Source organism: Myotis lucifugus, unplaced genomic scaffold (assembly GCF_000147115.1).
Source record: "Myotis lucifugus unplaced genomic scaffold, Myoluc2.0 scaffold_437, whole genome shotgun sequence".
Classification (NCBI taxonomy): Eukaryota; Metazoa; Chordata; class Mammalia; order Chiroptera; family Vespertilionidae; genus Myotis; species Myotis lucifugus.
This window is the reverse complement of record NW_005871485.1, coordinates 272,085-278,437: the sequence shown is the minus strand read 5'-3', so window position 1 is coordinate 278,437 and position 6,353 is coordinate 272,085. Positions and strand designations below refer to the sequence as shown.

General features: G+C 59.5%; 1 long non-coding RNA gene across 3 annotated transcripts; it reads left to right on the top strand.

Moving 5' to 3' along the window:
• Window positions 1-830: 830 nt before the first annotated feature.
• LOC106699542 lies at window positions 831-5,408 on the top strand. 3 transcript variants are annotated; one of them, XR_002826290.1, is made up of 2 exons: window positions 831-1,625; window positions 5,044-5,408. It is a non-coding gene; the product is annotated as an uncharacterized LOC106699542 (long non-coding RNA). The 3 variants fall into 3 exon arrangements; XR_001351168.2 differs by having other exon boundaries at window positions 5,039-5,408; XR_001351167.2 differs by having other exon boundaries at window positions 5,028-5,408.
• Window positions 5,409-6,353: the final 945 nt, after the last annotated feature.

The window sequence follows — 6,353 nt, the reverse complement described above, 5'->3', positions numbered from 1 at the left end:
CTGTGCCCCGCCCTGAGCAGGGTCCTGGGAACTCGGTAGGTACGAACCAGACACAGCTCCTACCCCAAAGCGCTTGGGAGGGACGGGAGCAAAGGGCAGAAAGGTCACTCACAATCCGCTGCTGATAATGACGTTCCTCCGTGTGTATGGGGCCGAGAAGGGGGACATGCTTAGTAACAAAGATCCTCTCGGTATTTTTCACAAAGTTAGTTTTCACCGCTTCCTGAAATCTGGATATTGCACAGCATCCAAGGCTCACTCGCTTCCCCACGCTGAGCCCTAGAAGCTGGGAGGGTGAAGAGTATCGTGAGGGCCGTCTCACAATTCGGAGGACTCCACTCATCCTGGGGATTTCACTACCTCGGGTAACGCACCTCCATCCCGTTTCTTTCCCTACCTCGACCCCTGTCCCATCGCATGACTCCTTCTCTCCCCTACAAGGCGGTCTCCACGCCCCGGTCCCAGACAAATCAGTCCTTTTCACTTCTCCCTCCGCTTCACCTCGCCCTCCATTCAGGTCCCCAGGTCACCTTCCCTCCCGCTCCGCTCTTTAAACTGCCCCCGCCCCGCATTGTCCTCCCTCCAGCCTCACTGCTCCCTGTTGGCCCCGCCCTCTCCAAGGTAGAGTCCGCGTCCCGCAGAGCCCCGCCCTCCTCCCACTCTTCCATTGGCTCCTGCCCCCTGACGGCGCGGGCGGAGGGCGGGCACCTGGAGAGCGCCCCGCCCCCTGCCCTGGTCCGGACGGTGGGTGGGGCCTCGGGTGACTCCGCCCCCTCCGGGCGGGGGCCGCGCCTGCTGGCTCTGGGGCGCTGGGGGGCGCTTCCCCCGGCTCCCCGCTGCTCGGCCCGCAGCTCCGTGGGGGTGGGCGACCGGGATGACAGCGGCGGGGGCGGCGGCGGCGTTGTTGGCTGAGCGCGCGGCGTGGAGCCAGGGAAAGAGGAGGAAGTGGAGCGCGGCCCGCAGCTGCGAGTCAGCCGCCGCGCCGAGGTCCGCCCCATTTTGCCGAGCGAGCCGAGTCCGGAACCGGGAAGACTTCCCCGCCGGGCTCCGGCCCCCGCGGCTCCTCGCCGGCGTCCCGACCAGCCCCGCCGGCCCTGGCCCCGGCATCCGCCACGGGACGCTTCCAGCCCCACGGTCCGGGGCGTCGTGGCCGGGACTTCCGAGCGCACGACCCTGATTGAGTGCACCTGGGCGGGACGCTCCTGGCCCACCATACCGGTCCACGGTTGCGGGCTGGTTCCCAGCCTTTTGCAGCGGGTGTCGGAGCCCTCCGCCCGGGGATAACGCACGCTGTCCCCAGGACCCCGACCGAGTGCACGGGAGCCCGGACACCCTCAGCCTCTTTCCCCGAGACCTGGACCTTCAGCTGCTCCGACCCGGTGCTTCGGACTTCCCGGCGGCGAGCGCCCAGGAAGCCCCTGCCAGGGTCCAGCGCCCCCTGAAGGGTCCCAGGCGGGTTGGACAGTCGGACTGAACCGGACCCGGGTGGTCCTGCGAGCCGAAGCTGCCACGTTCCTGCCGTCCCAGGCGAGGGGCTTGGTGCTTCCCCCGAGAAGAACACAGGACCCCCCGCCCCCCCCGCCCCCGCCCCCGCCCCGGCGGCCGGCGGGAGCCAAGAGCTGCAGGTGAGAGCCTCCGGGATGCCGGGCTAAGCGGCTTCCCAACCCATCGGGGCGGCGACCGGCCAGCTGCGGGCGTGTGCCCGGCACTAGCTGAGGCTGGAGGGGCGCGGGAAGGGAGGAGGGAGGGAGAAAACGGGCACTTATTGAGCGCCCATTGTGTGCGTGTCCGCGCTCCACCCTTGCGCAAGTGGTCCCTCATTAAGCCTCACTGATACTCGATGAGATAAAAGGTGTCGTGTAGTGTTACAGGGGCTTACAGATCGGGAAACTGAGGCTCAATGGGGTTGCGTGACCCTGCTGTTTTCACTCTGGGGGTGAGACTGGGAGGAGGGTTAGGCCGAGGTGGAAAGAAGCAGAAAGTGAGGAGGAAAAGAAAGGAAGTGGATAGCCGCGGGCAGGATGGTGGAAGCGGTCAAGGTGGGGCCATTTGAGACACCCTAGAGCTGATCCCGAGGCCCAGGAGGTAGGTCTGCTGGCTTCCTTCCCTCCCATCTGTGGCCGGGCCACCTCCCAGGTCCAGGACAAGGAGTTAAGGGCAGAGGTGGGAAACTTCCCACCCTCACAGCTTCCCCCCTGTGGGCCTCTCTCCCCTGCCCCAGCCTCCAGGGTCTCGAAGGCACCCTGCAGGTCCTGAGGCCGAGCTTATGTGTTGGGGAGACTCACTGTGGGGGTGCCCCAGTCAGAGCCCATCATAGCCGGAGAAGGTGAGGCCCCTCAGCTCTTACCCAGCTCACACCCTTCACATGACTGACACGGTGTGTGGGGGAGGCTGTGGGGTGAAGGTAGGATGGAGTGTGTGTGCCAGCTGCCCCAGGTCCTAGAGCAGTGAGTGAGTGAGTGAGTGAGCCGCAAGTCCGCTTGAGGAAACCTTCCCAAATACCCTGCAAGGTACCCCCTCCCCCGCCCCCGTGAGCATGTCCTGGGTGGGTGGCTGGGGTTTTTCCTACTCTGATGTGAGGTCAGAGTGACCACATATGACGCTGTGGGAGAGTCTGTGTGGTTGGTGCAGGGGCCCTAGGCATGCCAGCAGCCTCCTAGCCTTTGGCCCAGACTAAAGGTCTGACCTTAGCCTCTCCTGGCAGGGGGCCCTGCGAGACACCTCTGACCCTGGCGGGGAGGGCTTGTTCCAGGGCTCAAGGCTGGGGCTGCCGGGGCTGAGGGCAGTGTCCCAGGTGTCTGGATTTCCAGGCAGGGGTTCCTTCTGCTCCCCACCCTCCCCACCCCCAGGGCAGTGCAGGGAGAGGGGTGTTGTGAAAGAGGGCTTGGCGTGGATTCTGTGGGCTCTTGTTCTGGGTGGGGTGGGGGAGGGGACATGGCCTTGGTCTGAGCCCTGTGGCCTTGGCTGGGACTGTTTAACCCCTGCTGTGCCCAGCTTCCTGGCATGTAGAGGAAGCCACCTGGGAATGCCCCTGGGAGGTGGAGGAGAGTGGAGAGGTCAGACTGGAAGCTCAGTCCCTGGGGGTCTGCAAGAGGAAGTGACGGAGGGGCTTGGGATTCCCTCCCAATCTTTGGAGATTCAAATTCTCCTAATAATCCTGCCTCTAAACAAAGCTCCTTGCTAATGACTTCATTTCACACCCGTGATCTCATTTCACGGTGTGATGGAAAGAACCTGGAATGAGGTGAACAGGGTTGGGAAGCCACGTGGGACCTCTCAGATGCATCCATGGCTTCCCAGCCTCACCTGTAAAATAGGGTCAAGGCAGGCTGGCGTTATCTGTTCAGATAATGAGGCCATGATATCTGGCAGACTGTCAAGTGCTAAAGAGGTTGTGCATGTGTGTGTGTGTGTGTGTGCACGCGCGCCTGTGTGTGCATGTGTATGTGTGTGTTTGCCATGGCTAGGATTGTTATTAATGGCTACATTGAGTGGGGAACTGAGGCTCAGAGAGGCGAAAGCACTTGTCCAGGGCCTTTGGGTTTGCTTCAGTGACTGCGTGCCAACTGCATACCAGGTGCCCTGGAAGTTACCCAGATGGAAAAGGCAGTGTGATGACTAGCTCACAACCGGGTGGGCGAAGTGGCACAGACAGATAGTGGTGAGACAGACCAGGTGGGCGTGAGTGCGCTCTGCCTCCCACTGGCCATGTGGCCTTGGGCAAATCCACTCCTCGGAGCCCCAGCTTCTGCTCTATAAATTAGAATTCCTCCTCCATGAAGTTGTGTGAGGATTAAGTGAGATATAAATATATAGCGCTTGGCAAAATGTCTGTTTCCTTCCCTGTAAGGAAGGAAGCTTGAATTTTGACCAGGAAATCTGGGAACATTCTCAGGCTTGCTCTCCGGTGCCACCTTCCTGGTCTCAGAGTCCTCTGGAACCTGCTTGGGGACCCTGGATTCTGACCCCCACCCCCACCCCAGGGCCAGGGTTGTGGGAGCGGGACTCATTCCCTCTGGCTCTTTGTCTGGCCTCCCTTAGGCACAAAGGTGCAGTGAATAATTTATGGGTCCCCTCACACCGAGAGGCAGGCTCAGAGAAATTGCTCTGTGCCCAGATGAGCTTCTGAGCTCGCCCCAGAGGAGGGGGTTGTTCCCGTTAGTGCTATATGAAGTCTTGGATGTGGGGGGAGGGAGGCAGGACAGGAAGAAAGTGACCTGTTATCAACCCGGGCCCTCTCCAGTGGAAACCAGGCTAGCTGGGCTAGGGTCAAGCTGTGGGCCTCTGATTCCAATGGGTGATGAGAAATGGCAGGGAGAGGCCCATGACAATGAGTAACCCGGGAAGGCTTCATCCAGGAGGAAGGTGTCTGGGTTGGGGCTAGAGGCAAATGGCTGTAGAGAGCAGGGATCCTGACATCAGCTGAAGGTTGAATCCTGGCTGTGCTACTTACTCACTGTGACACCAAGCCAGACACCTGGCCCTGCCAGGCCTCCATTTGCTCCTCTGTAGAATTAGGGTTAGTTATGGGTGACTGTGAGGCCACACATATAAAGCACATGGCACCATAGGTACTTAGTGAAAGGGTGCTTCATTGTGAACGTGAACCTTGGGCTGGGCTAATGGCAGGGGAGGTGGGATAGGGTAGAAGCAGAGAAGTGGGTTGAACTCTGAGGTCCTGATACTGGAGTTTATGGGGTCAGTGAAGGGTGTGGAGAAGAGGGAGGGTAACCAGATGCCAGAGGGCCTTGAATGTCAGACAGAATTCACATTTCAGAAAGCAGTAGGGAGCCATAGCCAGCTTGGCTCAGTGGATAAAGTGACAGCCTGTAGACTGAAGTGTCCCGGGTTCAATTCTGGTGAAGGGCATGTACCTCGGTTGTAGGCTCGATTCCCGGCTGGTCCGGGCTCGTACGGGAGGCAACCAATTGATGTGTCTCTCTCACCTTGATGTTTCTCTCTCTCTGTCTCTTCCCCTCCCTTCCACTCTTATCTAAAAAATCAATGGAAAAACATTCTCGGGTGAGGATTACAAAAGAAAAGAAAGAAAAAAAGGCATCATGGAGTGCCCACTCAGAACCCTCTGTGGCTCCCTTCGGTCTGTAAGTTGGGGACCAGTCTCCTTTGTTGCATCTTCAAGGCCTTGCCCACTGTAGCCACTGCATGGACCCTGGCTCACTGCTCATCACTGTCTCCTAAACACACCAGATGCAGCCTCATCACTGCGTCTATGCTTGTGGGGTTCCTCCTGTCGGAACTGCCATCCCTGCCTCTCCTCTGCTCATCTCCCCATCTGTTGAGGCCCGACTCCAGTCATAAACATCCCTGGATTATCCAACCCACTGCTCACAGCCCTCTGAATCTTTACCACTTCATAGTAATAGTAATAAACAGTACCTACCATTGCACCACATTTTACAGTTTGTAGAATGCATTCACATACTCATTAGTAACACTGTGATGATGATATTAACAGTAGCTACAGCTCTGAGTACTTATTATGAGCCAGACACTGCTAAGCGCTTTCCGGACACACTCATTCGCAACTCGGGGAGGTGACTGCTGTGGTCTCCAGAAACGGGGACTCAGAGTGGTGCATTGTCTTGCTCAAGGTCACACAGGTCAGACTGAGGGGCGTGAGGAGTCAAACCTGTGCTCCTATCTGGGACTAAACAGACAGCTTGACAGCTTTTAGAAGATATTCCCGTCTCCTCAACTGGGGCCAAGTACCTTGAGAGCATACTTCGCATGTAAAAAGCTTGGAAATGAGCCTTCTTTTCAAAGCTAAGGAAGGAACCCTGAGCTGGGCACCCAGGGCCCCGGGCCCCGGACTGGCTGGCTGTGTGACATGGCGAATCAGCCCGGCTCCGTGGTCCCGTTTTCCCACAGGTGAGTGGGGTGGTGTCCAGGCTCCCAGCGCTCCAGCTTCTGCAGTGTCCTTCGTGACCCTGGAGGCAGAGGAGACCACAGCATCAGGGCCAGAGGATGTGGTGTGCTGGGCGGCTGTGATTCTTGGCCTGGCTGCTGCCGGGACAGCAGGCTCTGTAGTTAGCTGCTGCCTTTCCCGAAGAAGGGTGGTGCCTTGTGCTGCTGGCGGCACGGTCATTAGCAGGGCAGAGAAGACCCTGCGAATTGGGAGCAGCTGGGCCAGGCCAGGTTGGCAGTGCCGGAGGCAGGCTGGCCCGGCCACAGTGGGGTCATTGGCGGGGCAGCTGGCAGGGCAGCCGCTGCTCCTCCCTTTGCAGCCTCCAGGGCGGTGGCAAGTACCCACTGGGCACCAGAGCTCTGTCGGCTGAGGCCTGCCCTGGCTCCTGTTTCGGTGGTCCTGGGAGTGGAGCAGAGGAATCTAGCCA